This window comes from Rhagoletis zephyria, unplaced genomic scaffold, assembly GCF_001687245.7.
Source record: "Rhagoletis zephyria isolate East Lansing unplaced genomic scaffold, Rhagoletis_zephyria_1.1 Rzeph_scaffold_00008, whole genome shotgun sequence".
Taxonomy (NCBI): Eukaryota; Metazoa; Arthropoda; class Insecta; order Diptera; family Tephritidae; genus Rhagoletis; species Rhagoletis zephyria.
Window position 1 is genome coordinate 471,059 of NW_016157092.1, and position 27,015 is coordinate 498,073.

At 33.9% G+C, this 27,015-nt stretch overlaps 1 long non-coding RNA gene across 1 annotated transcript; it reads right to left on the minus strand.

The window, feature by feature from the left end:
- Positions 1–253: 253 nt before the first annotated feature.
- On the minus strand, positions 254–24,239 carry LOC108358059 (uncharacterized). The gene is made up of 3 exons (XR_001846704.1): positions 23,992–24,239; positions 11,546–11,565; positions 254–264 (listed from the first exon to the last, which is right to left on the minus strand). It is a non-coding gene; the product is annotated as an uncharacterized LOC108358059 (long non-coding RNA).
- Positions 24,240–27,015: the final 2,776 nt, after the last annotated feature.

The window sequence follows — 27,015 nt, forward strand, 5'->3', positions numbered from 1 at the left end:
GCTTTTACTTTTTTATTACCAGTGCCTTCATTTGTTTAATAAGAGGTCATTTTTAGGGTTAAACTCCAAGCGTATACTATTAAATAATGTACACAGTCAATCAGTTAAACAAATATTTTTTTTTCCGTGTTAATCAATTTTTGCTCACCAATTAACTCAACGGCACTAATGGGGATTTTGTTTCTACCAAAAAATGTCGCCTTTTGATTGCCCCTTTCTCTTTTCGTGAATAAATTTTGTGTTCGTTTCTTAAAATATCACACTCTTTTAAAAAACTCACATTCTCTTCCTTGTGAAACTTTGTCATGGTAGATGGTTCCCGTGAAAATCAGATGGTTGTTTAAAATAACAATATTATGAAATGCGAGAGACAAGGACAAGAAGGCAAAAACATGCCTGTTTACAGGGTTGAGTGTAAAATAAAACACCTTTTGCACCGGGGTAGGGCAACATTTTTTAGAAGAAACGAAATCACCATAATAATATTGTAAGATAAATTGTACTTGATTATGTATATTTATAATTTCTGTAAAGTTAGCCCGGTACAGCATCTCCTTATCATGCTTTCTTCGATGCTGGCAGGATTAAAGAAAGATTTCCAAAGAGATGTTAATGCAAATTTTCGAGGGCTTTTTCTCAATAACAAGTTACATAACGATTAAAACCAGTCAATCAATTCCTTCTTCTGCATAGCCGCACCGCTAAGTATTATGACACACAAATGTATATTAATTTTTAATTTATCTGCAAAAATTACCGTCTTCCAGAACTCTTGAGGCTTTAAGACCTGCTCTTTAGCAAACATCTGCTTGCGTAGTCTATTATTAAAGTATTTTCATCAGAGTACGAAAACAAACCGAACGCATCACTGCCCATTCACTACAAGTTCAAAAAATGTTTGTTCAATTGCAGCTGAGTACAAACCAAACGAATTGTTTGTTCTTTTGCTACCACGACTGCGTTAAAGATACTCATCCTGAGCCAAACTGAAATAAAACAAGATACACAAAACGAAGTAATCTTTCCATTAAGTGCTCATTAAGGCATCTAGTACCGGAAATAAAAAATTGGGTATTATTATTGAGAATCTCCTGCAGATAAGCACAGCTTTCTGGTAGAAAAATATTTATTTTTAACTATTCTATACCATTTCTACGAAAAGTGGTTTTTTCCCCATATAAAATACATGGAAAACTTTGGGTGCTTTGAGCGTCCTCTAAATATTTTTTGATTAAAAAAAAAAATAAGGGTATATTCTTTCCGGTATAGAACAATCCTAGGGGGCGAGAGCATAAGAATTCCGATTTTACTTTTTCACATGCATTTTTGGACCACCCTACTGTACAAGCTCGTTAAGTTTCTGACAGTTTTATGGTCAGGTGTTAGGAATTGGTATTAGCAGCGCTTATCAGTGTCAGTAAATATTTATTCGAATACCTCTATTCCGCATCTGATGCTTATGGACAAAGTTTATTTTATATTTCATTTTGATGAACTTTATCTTATTTTGTGGATTCTTAAATTCTTATTTATTTGTTCCAATTAAATTTTTTTTTATATATCTGTGTTTTCTTTTTAATAATATATTTATTCCAGTTTACTTTTTTTTACTCCTGATTTAGTCGCATATTGTTACTTACAATTTTTTAATTCTTTTTTTTATACCCGAGCGCACTTGGCCACAAGGGTATATTAATTTTGTTCACATAACGGTTGTTTGTAACAGCCAAAACGAATCGAGATAGATATAGACAAATGTATACATAAATGATCAGGATGAAAAAAGAAATCGATTAAGCCATGTCTGTCTGTCCGTCCGTCTGTCCGTCTGTCCGTGTACACGATAATCGAGCCAAAATTGAGATATCTCAACGAAATTTGGTATGTAGGTTTCCCTTAATCCAAGGTAGGTTGTTATTGAGAATGGGCGAAATCGGACTGTAACCACGCCCACTTCCCATATAACGGTAATTTCCAGAAATACGAAAACTGCGATATTTTAGTAACTACTGAAGATAATTCACTCAAAATTGATATTTACAATATATTTCAGACAAAAAATAAGAATATTGTAAATTAAAAAAAATGGGCATAGCCACGCCCACTTATGGTTACATGTGCATATCTTGGTAACCGCTGCACCAATTTCTTTCAAACTTGGCACAGTTGTTGGCCTTGGTACAGCATACTAAATCCCATATAACGGTAATTTAGAGAAGTACAAAATCTTTGATAAATCAGAAAATATTAAAGCTAATTTATTCTAAATTGATGCTTGCAACAATTCTTTACCAAGAAATACGTTTATGATAAAATTATGGAAAATGGGCGTGGCACCGCCCACTTATGATCACATATATGTATATCGGTAACCGTTATACCAATTTGTACCAAACTCGTTATTTTTATTGTGCCAAATAAAAGCAAAACGTTGAAAATTATTAAAATCGGACTAAAATTACGGCCGCTTTTCATATAACGGTAAATTTCAGAAATGCTTGAAACTGGAATATTTCGAAATTTAAGGACGCTAATTTACTCAAAATTTATACACCCCGTCTTACCATCTAGCGGTAGCGGAAACGTGAAAAACATATATTTAATACTTGCGCCGGGTATTTAATGTTCGGCTCCGCCCGAACTTAGACTTTCTTACGTGTTTTTCGGTTTAATTGAATTTTTTTTTTTATATATCTTTACTTGTTTTTTGCAATATTATATTTAGTCCAGAGTACCTAATTTTATTCCTGATTTAGTTGCATTTTGTTACTTAAAATGCCGAAAATTTTGTTATCCTCTTTCCAGATACATATGTAAGTTCATATGTATGTATGTACATACACTAAATTCCATAAGTGTTTTCCGCACTTTTCCCTCTTTAGCATCCGTTCATCATCTTTACAATGCAAGCTAATTTCTTTTCAACTGCTTCATTTTGCCGCCTCTACCGCCATCGCAAAATTGCCCATTTGCTGTTATTTTTGTAACCATGAAAATGGCGCAACATATTTGCATAAAACAATTTCGCGCATTTACCCTTCATTCGCAAAAAAGCAAGAGCAAACAACAAGCAGCAATGAAAGTCAACAAAAATCAAGCTAAAAGAAGCATACAGCCTGCTAACCCACTTGCTGGCATTGCTGTATTTTTCGTCAAGTGCCCGCCACTTTGAAAATTTCAAGTGCAACATTCACTCAGCCATACCGGCAACCACATATGTACGCATGTATGTATGTAAATACACACTCTTGCATTCGTATATATGTATGTACGCATATGCAAGCCACACAATATCAGCATGCACTGGCACACATTTTCACATTCGTAATGGAAGGGGTCGAGTGCCAACAAAGACAACATTAGCACACTTAAGTTTATTTAAATAAGTCAACTTGAAGTGCCTCTGTAGATAGATGCATACAAACATGCATATGTATATACGCTTTCACACAATTGTATGAGTTTCCACCCGACTCCAATGGCAATGTACCCCTAACAACAAACATGAAATTGCCTAACGTTAGCATAACATTGTTATTGCTTTGTGTTCTTGTTTGTTTTTCTCGCCACATATGTAAATTGCTATGGATGGGTGTAGATCAGTGATGCCTTAATGCATTTGTATGTATGTAAGTGCATTTTAAAAGCCTCAAATCGCGACGTGCATGCATATGGATGTGTGTATGCGTTAAGGCGCGTTAATGTGTGTCTAAGCGCTCCTGCTATGGTGTTGAATATTTGCTTAGCGAGCGTCTCATTTTTTGTTGCCCTTTTCATTCCATTTGAATAGATCAGGCGTATAATGATTTTTGTTAAAGACCCATTCATTCATGTCAGGGACCATAACGATTATAAGAAATGAAATAAATATTGCTGTATAGTTATTATTGACCGTTAGACCAAAAACCTTTTCATCTTCTCCTAATAATTATCTGGGACTTATATTTTTTTCGTCTCACGGAACGATTATTTTACGGTGAAAATTATTTTTGTCTTCCCATTCAAATTATTTATATGGGACTTTTACTTTTTTCGTCTCGGGACGTTTAAGCAACACTGGCTGCAAACGTGTTTAAGCGGCGCACAGTGACATACTTTTTACCGACTCCACAAAAAGGAGAAAGGTTATCAATTCTTCGGAAATTTTTATATTTTTTTTATATTTTAATTTTTTTTTGTATGTTACCGCATAACTTTGGACCACGTTAACTGATTTCTATAATTATTTTTTTAAGGTGGTCCCATATTGATTTGGTTTAAGTCCGATCATCTGATCATGAAGCAATTAACGATAATCTTAAATTTTTAAATGAGAATTGAAGTTTTTTGCTTAAAAATTACTTATTCACAATATAGATAACATATATGTATATTGTTACTTGCATATACACTTGCGATAAGCTAATTAAGCCAGGCACCGTTTTGTTCCATTTTGGATTTTTTTTACTTTAACTTTGCAGTTTTTTTTATAGTTTTTGCCCAAAGTTTGATATATGGATTTATATGGTGGTTGTTGTATAATGAGCTCTATTTTCATTTTTAAAAATTTCACATAATAGAAAATAAAGACTAGAAAACCTTCGAAATGAAATTGATGGAGACTGAATTTTTTGGTTATAAGTGGGCGTTGACTTTATCATAAATGTTAATTTTGAGTAGCTTCTCTTCTAAAATATTGAAGTTTTTGTACCTTGCAAAAGTTCCGTTATATATTGTTTATCGTACTATTTAAGTTATGTACTTTCAATGTCAGCTACTTACTTGGGATCAGCTGATTAAGTCATAAACATTTCCATCAATTTTGGCTATTTTTCTTTTGTTTATTTAATGTTTATTATTCCATAAAAGTCTATCTCATTATATAACTAGCACCATATAAATCCACATTTCACACTTTGTGTAAAAAGTATAAAAAATCTGCAAAGTTTTAGCTAAATTTTCAACTTTTTATTCAGATTTTTAAGGTTTTTTTTGAGTATGCAGTTTAATAGCCCATTAAATTCCAGGGTAATAATGTGCAAATTTTAAATAGCTAAAGAATCGAGTTAGGCCTCCAAATTTTATTAACTCGCGCCGGATCAGTATATATCGTCAGCAAAAACAAAAATTTTAAATTTATATTCTTTTTGGTTGTCGTTGCTTCCGACAGGGTTTGATAAGGGATAACGTAAACTCGTTCCAAAATACATCATTTGAAATTTACACAGAATTTGGTAAGGAGAGAGATATGACAACAAACTAAAGCAATATTTAAAAAACGCAATTCCAAAAAAATATATTGATGATGACGGTATGCAACTGTTTCGTACAGTTTTTGGTCGGCGCACAGTGGGTTGAAATCCAAATCTAGGAGGAGAAAACTATTTTCTCAGGAGCACTTTGATAAAAGCTAACATCATTTTGTCCCTATATATTTGTTTGAAATCGCTGAGTACGAATGTGAAGTCATACTTCAAAAACTCAAAATGGCGGCCACAAAATGAAGAATTCAATAAAGAATAAAACGGGGTGTTTCCTCGGGGTTTTAAGGTTTTTTCCCTCTAACTATCCATCATGCTTGAGGAATCGGCAACAGATCCGACATACATACAATGGGGAGCAAAAATGAGTTTATGGTGATTTTTGTTAAATATTTACAAGCTTTTAATAGCTATTTTTTGTTATTTTTTTATAAAAATATCATGAACCATATTTAAACAAAACCGTATTAATAAAACTTTCAAACTTTGTACAGAGCTTAGAAAACATTCAACAAAATTTCGTTAAAATTTTGAAGTTTTAACTTAGTTCCACGAAAGTTTTTGGCTATGGAATTTTATAGCCGGTTAAGTTTCAGTGTAATAAAGTGCAGCGGCTAAAAAATCGCGTTGATTTGTAGTAATTTTCTAAAAATTCAAATATGAGAAATTCAAAATTGGAATACAAAAATTGTTGACTTTTTCTAAGCTCTGTAGAAAGTTTGATTAATATGGTTTGGTTAAAAAAGCATAAACCATATTTTTATGAAAAAAATAACACTACTGTACTCGTATATAAACTCATGGATGGAAGAATAGTTCAAAATTCAAAATGACATTTTCTGCAACTTATGTTTGTTTCAAATAATTTTCATTTAAAATAAAGTTCGATACATAACAGAAACCACAAAAATAAAAGTTTAAAAGCTTACGCAAGGTTCACAAAACTTAATAAGTTCAGTAACAGAATGAGTTAGTCGGTTTTTTCGGATTACTTCGGATTCCGTGTTTGGTAAATATTTTAATTTTCATATATGTATTTATTCTCTGTATTTGCTTACCGAAATTGAGGATTTTAACTGTAGAAAATTAAAAGTAACACACACAAAGTTGACACTATTCGCAAAAGCTAGCAACATCTGAAGTAAAGACTGATATTCCGTGGTCAACCGGAAGCGCGGTGTTCACAAGTGGAAAAGGCCAGCTTATTAGAATTTGATCTGTGTATAGAGTGGAGTGATCTTTTCCTTCAACTTTCCAAAATACTTGCATGCAGTGTTAATTGCAACTTTTATATTTGGGGTTTGTTCACCTGCTTTCGACTATGGGTTCGTTTTTTCAAAAACGATTGGTTACCGTCGGCGGCTAACGCAGCAGAAAGATTTCAATAACCGATTTATTGTAATTTAATGATATTCGTAGATGAAATGGGGTTCCAGCCGGACGGCGCTACGTTTCAAACAGCGGACATTCAGGTTGAACGATTTGAAAATATGGTGGTGTACTGTATTGGCCATCAAGAGCCTACAATTTGCCCCGCTAGATTTTTTTATTCTTGGGTTTTCTGAAGGCGCAACCCGTAAAGTCAAGATAACCCCGGCCATCGCCCTTACTGAAAAACTATATTATACTCTAATCATTTGTGTTCCTTTAGCGACAACTTAAAGAAATTTAGGTGTATCTTCCTTCTTTTGGTTCAAATGCTACAAAACTATAACAAAAATTTATTGACTATTTATTTTTTTTAAATAAAATTTTTGCAATACTTACATTCGGAACTGATTCAATTTGACTCGGGAAAATCATTTCATCAAACTGCAAATTTTTTTTTTTCGCCTACAATTTTCTCATCTGGTCCAATCAACTGAATTAATAAATAATTTATTTTCTCTGTTTTGATTAAGGTACTTTACAAGACGAAATTCAATAAAACTATTTGCATAAGATGATTGATGTGAGTGTGAATTTGCTTTGGTGTTCAATTCCTTTTGTTGTAATCATTCTTTGTTGCTTCTTTCTTTCGCTCCTTTTCGCATTACAAATATTTTTTTCGCTCCTGTATGGTAAAATAAACTATTTGTCTAATGGAAAATCTAACGGCCCAAATATCAGCAAGAGCTTTAACGCTAGACGCCCTTTTATGACATTTTCGACACTCGAGGTGTAAAATCGTCTGTTTTAAGCGTTGTCAAAGGATAGCCCCAATAGCCGAAGATTGATATGAAATGACCGCCAAAATTGGCAACTTAACAGCCTATTATGGCGATGGAGGGGGTTTGACAGGTAAGTTGGGTTGATGCCGCCCGAGCAGGCTGTCAATCATTTTTGGCCACAATCAATGCCGCAACGGACAGTCGTAGAGCTCTAATTGTCCACATGTATCCACGTGACCCTGATTGCATGCTTGTTTATCTGCCGGCGTGTCCCCTTGTGTGGCAGAGGTAAACTTGACTTAAATAAAACATGAGCAGGCGGTGGGCAGTTAGAAAAAAATGCACATATGAAAATAAAATGAAGCAAATGTATGATAAAAGACACTAACAAACTACTAAGAAAAGCAGCAAAAGAGAATTTATTCGTTATTGAGATATACATCGAAAGATGGATGATTCAACGACCTCATACGTTTGGGTGGACATCTCTACAGCAGTACAAAAAAAAGAGAAAATCCTTTAACAGCTATGACGTGGGAATAAAGCTTTGCAAAAAAGAAATCGCTTAGGGTACGGCAATAGTACTAAAGTTGAGCCCAAACTGATTGTGTACTAGCGCGCGTTGGTCGTTGAATTATCCACCCTTCAAATTCCTTTGGCGTTATTCCTCTTCAGCGATACTGAAAGATGTGTGTGCTTGACCAAGCAGACAATTTGTGAACGAAACCGAAACTCAGTAAAAGTAAAAGTGGCATTCTCCGGCGGCTGGACAACAGCTGGGAGCATGATACCAAATTGGAAGAGCTGCGTTTAACGCGCGTTGACAACATATTGTGATTTAATTACGTCAAGCCAGTGCAATTGAAAAGATTTGCGTTGGCCTTTTTTCTATTTGTCAGTGAATAGCTGAGAGCAATTGGCTGTGTATGTATGTGCATTAGGCTGCCTCTCATTCCATTAAACTAAAGGCAAATTTTCTCTCCTTCAGAGAACCACAAAACTTGATCGATATGTATTTGTTCAATTCGGGAACATTCGTAATGCGACTGCGTTGAAAAAACCACTATTTTTTTTTTAATAAAAAAATAAAACTTTAAAACATTATTTCCAAAAAAGCTTAGATTTACTTAATCGCAAGTCGCGTTGTGGCTAGCAGTGCGCGCTTCCATTCCGCAGACCCTGGGTTCACGCCCATATGAAAACTTTATTGACACAAAAAACAAAAAAAAAATAGTTTGGGCATAATTTCAGCCTCCTGTCTGCATTTTTCACTTAGCACCCGTAAAAGTACGAAATTTTAATGAAAATGCTTTTTCCGCTACTTTTATTTTAATATACAATTAAATATAACAAATAAGAATAAACTACTTTGTATGCTAATAAATTTCCGTATAATAAGTGTAAGCTTGAATTAGCTAGAACGTACAGTAGATTTTTGGCAATTTTTTTTTTGTTGAAGGTTTCGTTAATTTTTTTGTAACCAAGTCGTCGAAGACAATTTATATGAAAGAAAATGACTGGCACCGCCAACAAAAAAATTACCATAAATCAACGGTACATTCTAGCTACTTCAGACTTCCTCCTCTTATACTGGAATTGCATAGGCTACGAGGCTGCATTGTTTTGTTTTGCACTCGAAATATGTACTCTTCAACCTGGCGTATTTCTTAATATGGTTGCCACCTAATTTTTGATATCAAATATTTTTTTTTATTATTAGCTTCAAAAAGTGCAATTTTTTTTTTATTTGTTTTAAAAACAAGGTACTGACTCGGCAAAAATATTTTTATGAATTAACAGAGTTTTTTAAATTTTTTTTTTTAAATTTCGGTTCATTGAATACTGAGGTACTTGGCTAAAATATTACCGCATTACAAATATTGTTTTGTTATCGACATAATTTATATTGAAAGAGGTACTAGATAAGCGTAATGTTACATAAAAAATACCATTTATAATATTATTATTATTTGATACCTAAATCTTGAAAACTTTAAACAATGTATGCATTCCGAGCAAAGCTCGGCCAACCTGGTATTTTCTTTATAACCCAATACCAATTACTGAAATATACGAGACGTGTAAGTTTTTGTTCTTGAACGACTGCACCTATCGAAAATATGTGCAAATATCCAATTATGTTTTAAAAAAAGCAAAGAAAGTTGCTCTTTCACAATACTCGTACCCTGGTCGCAAAAATTGATTACGTCTTAATCGGGTTCTTCAAGTTTTCCAGAAAATTGTATTTACATTTTTGAAGTGAAACTTCTTTAGCGGCGGTTGATTGGCTGGGAGTAAATTGGTAAATTCAACGGAAGTTGCACACGGAAATGGTGCAATGGGAATGGTGCAACGGAAATGGTTGGGGCTGAAACAAGTGCTTCTTGTATGTATGCACATGGTATTAATTTAACAAAAATTTGCTAATAAAAGGTTAAAGAATAACACTCAGAAAAAGACCAATACAAGAATGAAAGTAAAGGTGAGTAAATACGTACATAGATAAAGAAAAAGATAAAGGCAAAGGTAACAATAAAAACATAAATAAAGATGCGTAAAGATATAGGCAAAAATGTAGACCAAGGTAAATTTAAACACTTCACTTGTATAAGGGCAAAGGTGAAGGGGAATACATATGTAGATGAAGAAAATGATAAACGTAAAAGTGAAAACAAATATGAGGATGAGGATACCGATAAAAGTAAAGATGAGGATAGGGGAAGAAAGATTAAAATAAAGGTAATTAAAGAGGAAAGGATATAGAGAGAGACACATAAAACGGAATCGCTATATCTATAAATTATTTTATACTTTTTAGTTCTTGTAATAAAAGCGTGTTTTTAGTTTTTTAACTATAATTTTATTTTCTACTTTTTAGATTTTTGAAATCTTGCAGTTAATATTATACTGTCCGTATATTCCTCATTCTGTCCATTTCTTTCAATGCGAAGAAAACTTTCCGCACCCTGCTTTTAAGCTACACTTTTTACCTAACGTGCTAGATTTGACCTTAACAAACAAAATTTTCAATGTATTCAATTAAATAGGTAATACACATATTCGGAGCACGGATGCCGATTTTGTAATGATTTATAAGACTCGCGCGCCACATAACTGCCAAATTTTTTGTGTAGTTATTTATTTTCATGTAAGCAATATGCATTCGAAATGTGAACTTAATCGGATCATAAATACGGGTTTTCCAAATATCTCGACTGCCCCACCTAGCCGCAAATTTTTTTTTGGATTTATTTCTTTTCATATAAGTAATATATGTTCCAAATATGAACCAAATCAGACTATAAATGCGGGTTTTACAAATATCTCGACTCCTGCACCGCCTAGCGGCAAAATTTTTTTTGGATTTATTTCTTTTCATATAAGTAATATATGTTCCAAATATGAACCAAATCAGACTATAAATGCGGGTTTTACAAATATCTCGACTCCTGCACCGCCTAGCGGCAAAATTTTTTTTGGATTTATTTCTTTTCATATAAGTAATAACTATATGTACCCAAATACGAACCAAATCAGACTATAAATGCGGGTTTTACAAATATCTCGACTCCTGCACCGCCTAGCGGCAAAATTTTTTTTGGATTTATTTCTTTTCATATAAGTAATAACTATATGTACCCAAATACGAACCAAATCAGACTATAAATGCGGGTTTTACAAATATCTCGACTCCTGCACCGCCTAGCGGCAAAATTTTTTTTGGATTTATTTCTTTTCATATAAGTAATAACTATATGTACCCAAATACGAACCAAATCAGACTATAAATGCGGGTTTTACAAATATCTCGACTCCTGCGCCACCTAGCGGATTAAGTCATCTTTTATGTTGCATTGTCCTCGAGTACTGAGCTAAGTTTGAAGTTTCAAGTCTGTAGCTCATCGGGTAGATTGTTAAATATTGATTGCAAAGTATATACAAGTGAAGTTAAATAAAAGTTTGTAATAATGAAGATAATGGAAAAACAGAATAACATGAATGTTATTAAAACGTATAGTGGTAGAGGTAGGGATCTACATTGATAGAAAAAAAATGAAAAAATATAACCTTAAGCAAAAGCAGATGTGTGTATGTACATATAGATAGATAAGTAACGTAAGCTTCACTTCTACAGTGTAGCCCAGGCGCACTTACTTTTTTTTGTATATATATTCCTAAAGATATTTATTATTATCACGATTCACCTCACGAATGAGACCGCGTTGGGGAAAAAATAATTTTATCAGAATCATAAATTTCGCAAAATTTTTTGATAACCTTGCGGCAGAATCCTTTTTTCATGAAGTATTTATCCTAATGTTACATACATATGTATGAGTTTCAATCAGTGAGCGAACACTTGAACGGTCGAATGAACGATTGAAAGAGGCAACAATAAATACTCTGTACGTAGCATAATTGCTGCTCATTTCCTGGACAGCTGTTTTCCTCTTCCGCCTCCACTTTAACTTTTCGTCGTTGCGTTTATTGCAAACTTTTGAATTCAAAATTTATTGATCATTGGAGAGTGTGACAACATGTTGCCTCTAAAATTGTTAATTCTTAAAGAAAATTTCCTTCTTTCTAGAAGATTTAATATTTTACAATGAATATGTTACGAGGTATTGTTCTTGGAGTTTACCCAATAATTGATGCTGGAGATAGTACATTTTTTATGAAAATGTTTGGTTGGATAAGAATGTATACCTAGGGAACAAGTTGAAAATGGTAGAATAGATAAAGTAATGCTGGATTTCCACTTCGCATTAAATGGCAAAAATTGTAATGACAAACTTGTGCATTAGAAGTATTCCTGTCATTACGCTAAAAAAATAGTCATTAAGTTCATTTCCACATGGAATTTTTTGCCATTTCAGTGCCTAGTGGAAATCCGGCATAAGAAATGTTGCGCTGCCGCAAATCGGCATTTTGTTTAGATACTTTAAACAAATTTTTGTTAATCAATATTTCTATTTGAATATTCTGTCGTTCTGAATTTCACGGATGCTCTTTCATATTTAGGGAAAGCCACACAGCTGCAGCTGAACCTAGGATCTCTTGGACACTAACGAATAGCAGCAAGCAGCTTTGCACACTCAGGTATAGCCACCAGTGTTGCCAGAACTTTTCAGGGCGACCGGCTAGATTGGCCAAAAAAAAACGGCTAAAAACGGCTAAAATGTTTCAACTAGAATTAAATTTTTTTTTAAATACATAACCTACAATAGAAGGACTAGTAAATCCATTGAATATTTTTTGGTTAATAAAGATTATACGTAGCTAAGCTACCACCATATTTTTGTTTAACAAGGGAAACTGTCGTTATAAGTAGCTAAGCTTTACAGCAGAAGTCATGTTTGTATTACTTAAATATAAAAACAGAGATAAATTACAAACTTATGGCGTTTTCTTTTCTATTAAACAATTTTGCCTTCTTATAAATATTGGATAATTTTTAGTAGGTTGCTTTTTGTCCCGCAAAATGGCTATATTAGCTGAAAGTATGACACTTTTGCGTAGTCGGAGGGCAATATTTTGAGAAATGAACACGTAAAGCTGTGAAAGCAGAAGGTAGTTTAATTTATTGACATTCGTTGTTGTTGCCGACCACTTCACTTTTAACAAGTTTATGACATTTAAATAAAATGATGCCAGCAGATTCACTAGCAGAAAAATTTTTGTTTCTTGAAAAAGTAAAAAAAAAAATTTGAAGTTGGATGAAAATATTAAAAGTGTTGCGCGTTTCCAAACTGCCAGAATTCAGTACACCTGAGCAAACGTTCTAATATAAAGTTGTTTGCTTTTCCGAGGTAGGGTACGTAGTTTGATGACAAATTGCCGACTGGTATATTTCAATTTTAATAAAATAAGGCGAAGAGCAAAATCAGCTAATTTTTTTTTGCAAAACGGCTAACAAATCTGCTGCCGGCTAAACCGAATTTTTGCGGCTGTTTGCAGTCGCAACCGGCTAAATGTAGCCGGAAAACGGCTAAAATGGCAACACTGATAGCCACATATGTAAATGTGTCTTCAAATATTAAGTTTGAATCAAATTTCTTTGATTTAAAATTAGTTTAAAAAATGATTCTTAAGTTCAAATACTAGCGCCTGGCTAACATAGAAAATAGAAATATTTATAATAATTTTAATAAGCATTGTTATAATAAATCATGTTACTTGTTTCTTCACGTTACATTGGGCACGTTCAGAGGGCGCAAGAGCTCAGTAACTGTTGCGAACGCGTTGTTGTGTACTTCTGATCAACCGAACAGTTGCGTGTTAGATGTTCGTAATATTTGTCTGATCATTTGAGACAACATGTTTGTGGGTACCTTTGAGAGTTGAATTTGACAGCTAATGTATCAAGCCGTTCAGAAGACGCATAACGATCACTGATTTTTTTAGCAACGGTTGCGCTCAACTGCTGCGCCTTCTGAACCTACCCAATAGCTCGAAAATAGGCAAAATAGGAATTTTTAGTCTAAAAACTTCAAACGTGAATTTACCAGATGCCGGAAGTTCCTGAAAACAATTATTTGTTAATTGAATTATATGAATATACGAAATATAAGTGAATGTACGAAATGTACTACATATGTCCTTTGCTACGCAAAAGTGTTCTCGAATTGCGCTCGAACGTCCAAAAGTTATTTCCGTCCTCTTGTTTTTAAAAATCTGTTTGCACAAATTTCTTAACCGCTGAGTTAAAATTTCTCTTTGTACCATTTCTTCATCAAGTTTTCCACTGGGCTGTTGGTATCGTCATTTACATATAAAAGTCAAATGGCTTGCATAAAACTTTTAATTCCTCGTTTTAGTAAAGGCCAATGGATTGCAGCAATAACAGCAACACTGTCTTTGATGCATGAAACTTTATCAAATGAAGCGTATTACGACAAAGTCAAGCGAACTTTTAATTGGCCCATGGGTCATGGCATATGCTCTCACACTCACACGCTGCAATACTTATGTACATGCATTTGCATGTTCATACCCCTCGGTCTTGCTAGTAAAGTTACCTAAAGTAAAGAAATGCATTTTGTAGCGACACAGCCAAAGTAGGCGGCCTCAGTTGTGAAGATGTCAATCATAATTCAAAGGAGCCATCGAAGTCTTAACTGTTGGAAGAAAAGTGAAATTTTCAACGACGAAGAAGGATGTGGAAAAACTTGAAATTTAGTCAAATTTCGATGTTTTCCAAATATTTACAAACATTTCAACGGTTCTGATTAGATTTATTACTGGATGGCAGAGCAGTGTGCTTTACATTGGTCTGGAAGAGGATTTGTATGTCGCTTGATAGGTATCTTTTCTTGACGAAAGGAACGTGGGCAACGGGTATCGAAGAAGATGAAATGACGAACTTCAAGAGCTTTTCAACGAAAGTGCATACAAATGCAATGATTACGTTGCCTTGGGCATATTGTAAGCAGCAAGTCATTAATTTGTTCCTGCAACATTTGTTTCGTGCTCATAATAATACCTTAACTTACCATCAAGAGGCATGGTTTAAAGCGATTGTCCCAGCTCGCATATTACGCGCCTAACCATAGTAGGGATATCGTTGTGAGGCTCTTAAACGAATATATACATGACGAGTCTATTTCTGCACACTTGCGCACGCTTCATAAGTCACCAGCACAAACACGGATGGTTCCATGTGATTTGCACTAATTTAGTATTAATACACTTAGGTCTCTTTTTATGCGGCACAAGCGTTCCTCAGAAAGCCGCATAAAAAAAAATCACATAAAAAAGTTCTTTACTTTCATACAAAAACAGGGGATGCGTTCCAGCATTTTCAAAAACCGCATAAATTCGGATACTCCATGTAAAAAATTCCAACAATCTGCATAAAAAAATCCAGTGACACTTATTATTCCATGTAAAACTGAACATTAATGGAACGAATAAAATTTTATCTGTATTTTAAACAAAAATAAATAAAAATACCACAACAAATACATGAATTATGTAAGAATACACAGACAAATTATTTTTCAGAAGCATTGCCTCTAACACACTGAAAAAAGTAATAAAAACTCTCAAAAAACAAAATAGCTACTGCGAAATAATGGTTTGAAAAACCGCAAACAAATAAAAAAAAGCCGCATAAAAAGAGACCTAAGTGTATTCAATCATTTTCTATTTATAACATTTTTCAGTTTAAATGAAACTATTTTCAAATTATGTGAAACCTTTTTAAAATTAAATGAAACCTTTTTCAGGTTAAGCGAAACTATTTTCAAATTAAATGAAAACTTTTCCAAACAAAGCGAAACCTTTTTCAAATTAAACTAAACCTTTTTCAGATTCAATGAAACTTTATCTAAATTAACGGAACTTTTTTCGATTTCAATGAAACATTCTCAAAATGTGAAGTTTCATTTAATTTGGAGAAAGTTTCATTGAATCTGAAAAAGGTTTCGCTTTGTCTGAAAAAGGTTTCATTTCATTTGAAAGTGATTTCGCTTCACCTGAAAAAGGATTAATTTAATTTGAAAAAGGTTTCGCTTTGTTTGAAAAGGGTTTCATTTAACTTGAAAAAGTTTCATTTACAATGAAAATGCTATAAATGACAAAAAATTTCAAAATAAGTATTTTTTATTCAACAACACAAAAATGTAAGCACCCTAAAATTAGCTTGTTTATACCGTTACTGTTCGCTTCCATTTCGGTCCACGGCGCATATTTATTATTAAACTAACGGAGTTTGTTTACTTTTCGATACGGTTTTATCGAGTACGCCATAAAGACTGTGGAATAAACGTTAGAAAGAAATATGTGTTGAATCAAATCTGTTTATTGTTAATGTAAAGGTAAATGTTGGGCTTTTCGGTTCATGCAACTTTTATGATTAGGCGAAAATATGAAGGTGAATCGTAATATACAGAGCTTCATTGAAAACGTGTGTACGATGCAAAAGCTGCATACACTAGTATACCGAAACGATTGCACTATGTACTAAGATAAGGCGGTTAATGAGCAGAGTGCCTTACTCTAAATAATAAATGCTTTTTCTACAACCCATTAGTTGCTTTTAGTACATATGAACATCTTCTTGTTAAAGGCATTTAATATCTAGGGCAGTGTCAGGCAAAACAAAAATATATAGTTATTATAGTACATACTTAGCTTTCGGGTAAATAGCCTGTGTGAATTGCCGATCGTGCCTTTTACATTGTTTATACCCATGAACGAACGAATAAGATCACCCAGGACGGCGTGCGAGAAAAAAGTATTTTTTTTTTTGGTATGACGTCATTTTTTCGCCGCCATGTGAATGAAGAGGATCGAAACCATGTGTGTAAATGAAACAACCGATTAAAAAATCACGTCATCAATTATTATTTTTTTCTCAAATGCAATTACAAATACACGGTTGCTGTGCTGGGTGATCTGTTTAGTTGGTTCATGGTTTATACCTACACTAGAACCGCATTAACAAATAACCGATTTGACTCAACGTTATTTCTTTCAAGCGTTTATACCTCCCTTTTCCGTGCGAAACAAGCGATTGAATAGCCGCTTTTGGAACGTTCGCCCAACTAAGCAGCACAACCGCCGATTACTGCCGGATAGATCAATGTCTCGAGAAGCATACAAATTTACTAAGAAAGAAAGTTGCAAACATTTTTAATTTTTCCAATTTTAATTTTTATTTTTTTTGGATTTTTCATGCCACGATTTGATTTATAAGAAAAAAATCAGAACAGTTCTTGACACTTTCGATACCAGAAGCAACAACAAAATACACGCAAATGTTGTGTTTGCTCTAATGCTACTACCTGTTTGATATCCAACTGCTTTATATGTATATAACCCCAAATTTATGATATAAAATACCCTCTACAAAAAACTTAAATTGGGTAACGCCGCTTCGATTTTTTGCAGTAGAGCAATTGCTCTGCTGCTTGTAGCCGAAACTTGTTATGTAAATAATAAATTTTCGCGATTGACCGAAAGAGAAGCGAACAATAATTAAAACGTATTGTAAAAATTATTCAATTCAATTTAAAACGGGCTGTATAAAAAAAAAAAACAGCGGATTTTGACTTCCCTTTAAATGAATCATGCGTGTTTATATGTCTTTTCTAAGTGGGCAAAAATAGAAAAATTCGTTGTCTGCAATGCGAACGTGTTTGGTATTTTTGCAAAGGTAAGTTATCCACTATCCGGCCGATGTGGTGTAGTGGTAAGCAGTGCGCGCTTTCACTCACCAGCACCTGGGTACAAGCCCTGGTCAAAGCAACATCGCAAAAAATTTAGAAAAAGGTTTTTGCTTAACAGCGATCGTCTCTCGGCAGGCAATGGCAAACCTCCGAGTGTATTTCTGCCATGAAAAACATATTTATATATATATTTTTATGGCAGAATACACTCGGAGGTTTGCCATTGCCTGCCGAGGGGATACTTTATCTTTTATTTTGTTTTTGATGTTAGTCAGAAACTGGGCTCTATCCCAGGGCCTGCAGAGTGCTGGTGCGCACTTCTGACCACTACACCACGATTAGAAAACATTTTCAAGAAAAAAATACTCAACTGCGAGCTGATATTTTAAACCCTCCTGTATTATTAAACATCTCAAAGCGCTATCTATTTATATAAAGGCCATCCAATGGATAAAAATCCTAATAGAAATAAAATTGCTATTGAAAAGTTGAAAGTACATTTGCACATACATACTATAGATATAAAACGTCTAAGCTAAGATGAATTGAATCGAAACAATTGTTTCCTATTTTTCCAACCGTGTAGCGCTAGTCAAGAGGCATCCCAGTCAAGCTGATCTCCGCGGGATTGCCTGTTATTGAAACTCAAAAATTTTATTCTAGCGAAGCATACAAAGCAAAGCAAATAACTAAAGATAAAATCGCTCCTCAACTTTGAACTCACCTTTGACACGTGCACTAGTATGTCTGTCATGCATGTTTTGTACATAAATACATACATACATACATATCGCACACCGTCTTCAAAAGAGTCACAACTCAAAATAATACGTTCGTCAGAAAATGCGAAAAACTATTTCGTAGCACATGTTAATCGTATGGGCAAAGGCGACTTTACCTTGTGGCTTTTTAACAAATTATAACAAAATTTTACTCCAGCTTTTGCTGAAAGGTAAATAAAAGCTCTGTGTACATTTTTAGCGCATAATTTCAAAAATGCAAAATTTTGAGTTGTGACTCTTTTGAAGACGGTGTGCGATATGTGTGTTTGTATGTCCCAGTGCTGGAAGCCCCAATAAATCGCAGTCAATCAGGCAGCTTAGAAGCTACTTGCGACAGCGCAGCACAGGCCCAACGGCACTGACAGAATATAATAACAGCAACAATAATAACCTATACTTCTCATCTTGAATGATAAGCTGAGCGAGGTTGAAAGCGAAAAAAAAAATATTTAAAAATTGAGAAAACTGTTAAAATGAACATAAAGTAAATGGAGAAGTGCTGGAAGAAAACGCTTAACGGAACGTGAAAATCCGCTTGCATTAAGAACAAAATATGTAGATACATGCGGTCGGCTGTACGCAGGGAGGAAGAAGATTGGCAAGCAATCAACGAAGCAGCCACTTTAGTGCGCTGACAACATCAAGGAAGTGCTGTTGCGAATGACACCAGGCAGTGCGCCGCGCAGAGCGATTTTGCCACAAAGGTGTAGATGTGGCTGAGGCGGACAATGTACAGCATGATGTGCGAAGGTGGCAAAAAGTGAAAACTCTACATGACTATTCACACATGCATGTGTATCGCGAATAGATGGATAAACGGACCAGTGTAACTGTGCCTATTGCTGTGCCATTGCTTGCAACAAAAGCACTCGCGTGCAAAGCCAAGCACGAACAAAAGCAGCCGCCGTGCGCACAGGTAAACATACGGCTCAGGCGAAAAGGACGAATTGCGTCGAGCGAGTTGGGTGGGCGCGAGTTGACGTGCAAGATATGAAAATCTTAAAATGCAGATCCAATTTCTCAAACGGAATAAAATATCAAGCTGAAAAAGAAATTTTCAATTTTCTGAATATTTTATACGTTGATGCTGCCGCACAGTGCCGCGGAGGACATATCGCACATTTGCTGCAAGAGTGTCATAATTCAAAAATTCAAAAACTCGAGAAAAACGGCTTTAAAGTTTACAGTTTAGGTCCGCTCCCATAGCAAACCATTCGACAATTTTTTTTCTAATGAGCTTTTGGATAATCGATACAACCATGAAATGAGTTGTCATTTATGCATACTTAACTAAAAAAAAAAACGTTTTTTTTTGGATTATGACACTCTTGCAGCAAATGGGCGATTTGTAGAGAATATATGGCATACAACCAGTGTTGCCGCGCCGTATCAAGAAAATATATCCCTGACCAAGCCAAAAATGTATCCAAATGTATCCATTTTTTTACATATACATCTCATAATTTGTAAGAAAACCAAACATTTTCATGAAAAAGACATAATTTAACCCATCCTAAGGACTTGGAATACATGTGCATAAAATCAAACATTTGTAATTTCAATTTATAAAGTACATTTTTTGTGTATAAGTATTTTGCAAAGTAAATATAATAAATAGCAAGTACACTCTAAAAAGAGCATGTAAAACTACTACTGAAAAGTATCTATTTTTCAACAAGAATCTGTATAAATATACGTATAGGATGTTCAGTATTTGATTTTGAACTTGAGATCTTTAAAATATACACATAAATACACATATATAGAATGTTTAAAATTGCAAAAATTTTCAAACTACAAATACATTTCCTACTAATAATAAACATTACTTTATTTTAAACATTTTGTGTGTAAAAGTAAACAGGCAATGATTAGTTTTATTACAAGGCGTGCAAATTTGCACACATTAAAAGAGGAATCTGGTTACCTCTCTCAATATGCGCAAATAAAATTCATAAAAGTTTCCTTAAATAAATCAAATTTTTTAAATTAACAAATGAAAATATGTGATATGAAAGAGATTACTACAGAAAGAGTATAATTTACTTTATATATATCGTCGTTTAAAGTACAAAACCGCGTATCGTCATTCTGCAAAACCGCGTAACTGACGTTTGCTGCCAAAAATTGGATTTGCTGACACAAGCTCTTGGCTCAATCCTTATCCATTCGTCCTGAAATATACTAGCCAGAAGTGCGATTGCTTTACAAAAAAGAGAACCATTTTGAAATATAAGTGGTTTTACTCTCTAGAAAATAATGTATGCAACGTCACATACGAGGTTTTGCATTATCTTGATACGCGGTTTTGCATTTTGTTGATACGCGGTTTTGTACTTTAAACGACGATATGTTTATTAAGATCTTGCTTAAAGCATCCTTTTAAGCTAATTAAAGCAATTGCGCTTGTACCTATTTTGGTGAGATCTCTTCATATGTTCATTGCTTCGTTCACAAAAAATAAAATGCTTTAATTTCACGCTTAAGTAGCGTTTCTTTATACGTTTATAAAACGTAATGCTTTCTACCATATTTAATGAAAATCGATTTTTGAACGAAAAAAACTTTAAGGAAATATAAAATTTTGGCCTAATTTAAAAAAGTATCCACATTTATACTGACCGGAAAAAATAAGTATCCCGCAAAAATTCGTCTAAAAATGTATCCAATTGGATCTATTTAGATCCAAACGGCATCCCTGCATACAACCACTACCAAACGTGGCAGTAACACCAACAAGCGCAATACCACTTTGCTGCAGAGACAGGTTAGGTTTCATCCCCGTACAGAATGCAGCAAGCTTGCATACTTTGCGGCGGGCTTCATATTTACATCCATAAGTGAAGTGCGAAACTGAAAAAGCGTCAACGCATTCTCACCTCGGCAATTTCGGCGGCAGCAGCAAGGAAACCAACAACGGCAGCGAGGGAAAGTAAAATAAAACAAATGCATTGCCACATTTCTCATTTCGAATTCAACATTTAGTATTCTAAATTCCATATTTCACTGTATTTTGGTGCTCGCTGGAAGCATAAGAAAAGCAAAACAAAGTGAAACCTGCATAACAAACGACGCACTATTATTGTGTACCGTGGCGGATGAAAGCAAAACTTCTTAAAAGTAAAAAAAATTTAAATAAAATACGAAAGGAAGCTGCTACGGTAAGATTTGTTGGGTGCAAATTGAATGTAAGTAGCAAGAAAATGTGTTAAATTATTTAGCAGCAACCAAGAGCAGCGAAAGTACCATGAAAAGCCGGCAGCTAGTCGGCGGATCTGATGGACCAGAAAGATAAGTTGATTTTCACACTTCAAAGAGAGCGCTTTCACTCAAGCCTTTCCAGCATATTATGTCCCTTTGTATACATATGTACATGTATGTTTTTTGGTAAACTTTGAGTAATTATGCGCAAGGGTGGTTTATTCAGGTGATAAGGACTGTAATAAGTAATTCCGCGTTAAAAGCTATATAAAGTGCATTTGAAGATATCAAAGAAGTCATTATCAAATTACACTCTTTCATTGTGTAATGACTAAATAAATAAGTAACTTCTTATTTCAATATTATTCTTAATTATTTTACGTTACGTTAAGAAATTATTCGTCCATATCATTGGTTGCGTACATTGATTAAAAATTAGAGGTTTTGAAAACAACACTACAAAGGATTCAAGGCATCAGAAAAATTAAAAAAGTAGAATCCTTCAAGAATTCTGGGCTGTTCAAACAGTGGTTTTAGAACAGTTCTCACGCAATAGAATTAAGTGACGCAAGCCACGAACTTCGACGAGTGCAGAGTTCTAATTCTGTATAGTCAGATAAGCATGGCTTTTTATTTAAGAAGGCCAATACACTAATAGCCTGAGCGATCAGGCAGCGGACCTGGGCTTAGTCTGTGACACCATAGTAAATTCTATGTATGTATGATTACTGTTCTACAAAATTCTCATCTGGTGGAATGCGTAAGAGAAGACCACTTTAGTTGATAAGTTAATAGCGATGTTGATGATGTAAATGTTTCGGTTTTCTATAAGAACGCACATATGCGTCGCCTATCAAAGGCCGAATGTAGGTCCTAATGGAGCTTCCCTGCAGTGAAATCCCAAACTAGTCAGGAAAAATACTAGTTTACAACTAGAATTTCTTAACAGAAACCGAACTAGTTCGAAAATTACCTGAGTTGTACCAAGTACAAACGATTTATTCATACCCTGTATTATTTGACTTCGACAGTTTAATACAATAAAGTACACAAAATAATATAACTTTTTTTTGGGTATATCGTAAACCGTTAAATTGGGTACGTATTCAATTATACCAGACCTGTTATTTTGTAATTTTTGATCATTTTCATTTATTTTTTATTTTGTTTATTACACGATTAATATAATTATTTGATTAATTTCTATTATCAATCAATAAGCCAAACTATGGACAAAAATGAAGAATATTTAATAACTGCTTAATTATAATTATAAAGATTTTTATGCCAATTCAAATGAAAAACATTTTTGTCTTTAACGTTACAGTCCCACGTATATTTCTCTCTATATTTCTGAAACGTTGTGCAAAAACCTAAAGTTTTTCATTTATCCTGATAACAAACCCCAAAAGCTACATTTTATATACAGACATTTATTTCCTATCTTTTGCTGTTTTAAAGATAAATGTGGTTTTAGGTGGCCTTTAACGTTACATTTTTTGGAAGTCAGTTAAACGTAAGGAAAACTTGGCAAATCCTGCAAAGTTAAAAAGTAAACTAAAGTATTTTAATAAAGATCAAGGTCCAAAGAAGCTATAAAAATATTAACTTTTGGATAATACACGTTTTGACAAATCTATAAACCGAAATATGCAGTCTTTAACGTTGCTTACCATACTTGACTATATTTTCCGTTTTGATCGCATGCGAGGTACAAGAGAACTGAATGATGTCAATCGGCCCTTGTTTCTAGATGCCTTAACATGTACATTTATACAAAAAAAGAAATATATATCAAGTGTTTTCACTCGTTCCTCGTTGCCAAAATTTGTACCATATACTTGCATACATTTTTGTCGCTACAATGCAGAAAAGCACTTCCTGGTTTGTGTTCTAGATAACTCGGACGGTGTTATCCTTGTAGGTCTGAAAGTTTTCATCCGTCAAAGCATTTTTCTTGATCTTTGAATCTACTAAGGTGGAAGTTGATATAATGTTATTTTACTGTTACCATAGTTACGAAAATTGAGAAAGCATCGTCTTAGATGTGCTAGTTGTGTTTTTTAACCTATGGCTCATTCCACGGTGGCGGGTGTGACATTTCAACTCACATTTTTGGGCTTAATTCTTAAACTGTAATATACAATTCTTAAAAACGAGTATTCTAAAGGGATTCCGAGATATACATACACAATGCCTTGAAAAAAAATTTCAAAAACAATTTAATCCGAAATTAGCTACTGCTTTCTTGTATCAGAGTTTTTCTGCTAATTTTGTCTTCTGGTTATGATTTTAAATGCTTCGTTGTATAGTTAAATAAACGTTTTCAACATTTGCGCCGAAGTTGCTTACCTCTGTAGGAAATTATATGTTTCAAATTCAACTGTGACGGGTGTGACTTGACTTTGTGACGAGTGTGACAAGTTGAGCATAAATACACAAATACACATTAAGGGTACTCATTTAAAAGCGCAAAACTCTCGCAAACTGGGCAAACTGTACAATTTAAAACCCTCGCAAATGAAATGTCAAAATTTGTATGGAAAGCTATTTGCACAAAAAGGGCAAGTTTGCGTGGAAAGTTTGTCACGCAAATTTGCGCAGTGTGATGTGCAACCCTCAATCAACTATTTTGTTTAATTTCATTTTGATTTGTGCTCAACGCTTTTTCGTAAGACTTAAATATTTTCTTAAATTCGAGTTTAAATTGTTCAAATTTATAAATTGAACATTGTCAAATAATTAAATGTCTGAAATTGCACAGAATATAAAATTTTCCTCATGAAACACACTGCGCAAAGTTGCCCAATTGCCCAAATATGAAAGTTGCGCGAATGATGAGTACCCTTATTATTAGACAAGTGAACTAACTTTATTTCGCAAAAAATCGGATCTTACGAACACATAAAAGATTCTGTCACCTAAGGACGGGATAATGTTTGATCGGACTCTTCATCTCCATTGTCCGTATGAGTCATTGTAAAGAACCTTATTTATAAATAGTAATATACTTTTCATGAAGCTGCTGATAAAACTGTACTGTAATGGTTTCTTTTTAGCCGTGACGGCATAGCTTCGTTTTTCCATCGCTCGAGCAACATATCTTTGTGATTTTCTTGATATTTTCCTAAGCCAGACTAACTCCTGATCCTCACTATCGCACTTTTTTTAAGCTACCATTTGAGAAGCTAAGATTTCAGGGGATCTACTCTGTATTGCGATTCGAAAAGCAAATCATTTGTATTCGAATAGTTGGTACTATGAATTTGTATTTATCCGTATCGCCTTTCAAATCGCAATATAGAGTAGACCCCCAAAAGCTTTCCGAGACTATTACCAGCCGAAACGTAATTTTTGTTTATGGTCCAAGTATGCAGCTTATCCTAACCACGTGACTTGTTCTACATTGCGATCTTAATCGAAGTTCGTTATTTGAAACTAGTTTTTTTATGCTTCTGACCTAATCTTAACTTCTGTCCATTGTAGGACGTGCACACTTGTTCGTATTGTAAACACGGTGTAATATACTGCGATATACCATATCAACTTTAATAGACTATAACTAGACCCTAAGCATTGTGTAACTAGACCTCAAGCTATTATTCATTTATCGGTAACTTTGTATCATGAGGATCCATTTTGAAATAAAAGCAAGCGTCATTATACAGAAAGTCATAAATAAATATTGCAAAATTCTTGGAATCATATCGAGCCCTAACCGCCAAAATAACGTAAGCGAATTTTATTTTATTTTATTTTTTGATCGCGAAATATTCCTACACCATCTAGATACACTTCTGCATCAAAAAGAAAATTTTGAAAAAGATGTCGCTTACGTTATTTTCGCGGTTAGGGCTCGATATGATTCCAAGCCAAAAGTAGCATGTTATCTTGACAGTATTTTGATCCCTCGCTCTTTAAGCACTGGGATAGTTTCTTTAGCATAAAACCGCACGTTTCCAAAAAAAAAAAAAGTTGTGATTTTTTTCTACTTGTGTGTTTGCTGAAAGCATATTTTAAGTAATGTGATCTATGACAGCATGGAATGTCAAAACATAATGTGACAATTATGTAGTAAGAGGGGAAATTTTTTCAAATAGTACGTTGTCAACAAATCCAAAATGCGAATGAAACTTAAGGATGCGTAGTGTGTGGTCGGTCATACCCATACCCTCATTCAGTGTGATAGCTTTTGTACAGTGGTCCAAAAGTGAATTTTGAAAAAGGCCCTACTACATATATTCATTTATTATCGGTCATACAAAATGTATCGGTAAGGATTTATAATTTTGTACACGAACGCAACTTCATTTGGTAAATAAAATCTGAAATATTTTTTCTCAGAAGTGTTCGAATTTTTTCGAGTACACAGTTTTATAGCCCATTCTATTTTAGTCTGATAATGTGCAAGTTTTAAAGCTCAGTTAGTCTAGACTTAATTTAACTTACCGTAAGAAATCATCAATGATTACTCAACACGTCAACTTAAGCCAGAAGCGGAATTATTTTGTTTTTGTATTTTCTTTTTCAGCTGTTTGACAGTTTGCCGCCTAAAATACCACATCAAGAAAATGCACGTAAAAAATATGTTTGCGTTCATTTATTTTTAAGAAATACAGAAAAGAAATTCTGGCAAGCCTGATTCTCTCACCGCTCGCAATTTCCGTGAGTCCGTAACCTAAGAATCTAAAACCTACAGGTTCTTAAGTATCTTACGGTAAGCTAAGTTTTAACTAACTGCCAAAACCGTTTCTCCTGTTATATGTTGGCCAAAATATTGAGTAAAATTAAGTCACGAAAATTAAGTCTAGTCTAACTGAGCTTTTAAGTGGCTAAAAATTACCGTTGATTTTTTTTTAAATTTTTTTGTCTCATTTTATTCCATATAACGAATAAACACAATTTATTTGTACATATATGGAAAACCTTCGGCGAAAAAATTCTAAAAAATCAACAGTAATTTTTAGCCATTTGAAAGTTGCACATTAGACTAAAACTGAATGGGCTATAAAATTGTGTACTCGAAAAAGTTCTAACACTTCTAAGAAAAAAGTTTGAAATTTGCGTGAAAATTTGTTGCGTTTTTTTGTAGTCCTTTAAAAACTTTAAATTGTTATCCCTTTGATGGTTTTAGTTCCTACTTGAGAGAACGGCTTTTTAACGTTTATCGATATTTTCCTTTCGAAAAAGTAAATGCATCTAAGTTACGCTCTACAGTGTACAACATAAAACCGTAAATATACACGAGTAGACTTCGAATAGAAAGGATTACATAGTTTTGATACTGAAAATATAATTTCCAGAAGTTTAGTTTTTTGCTAAATAGAAAATATTTATAAATCGTCAAAAATTAATGTATGCGCACACTATTTTTAAATTGGCATAAACACAACCCCACTGTAATATCTAGTGCGCCATGTTGGTGTCATCATTATGGACACTACACACCCCACCGGGAAACCATCACAGA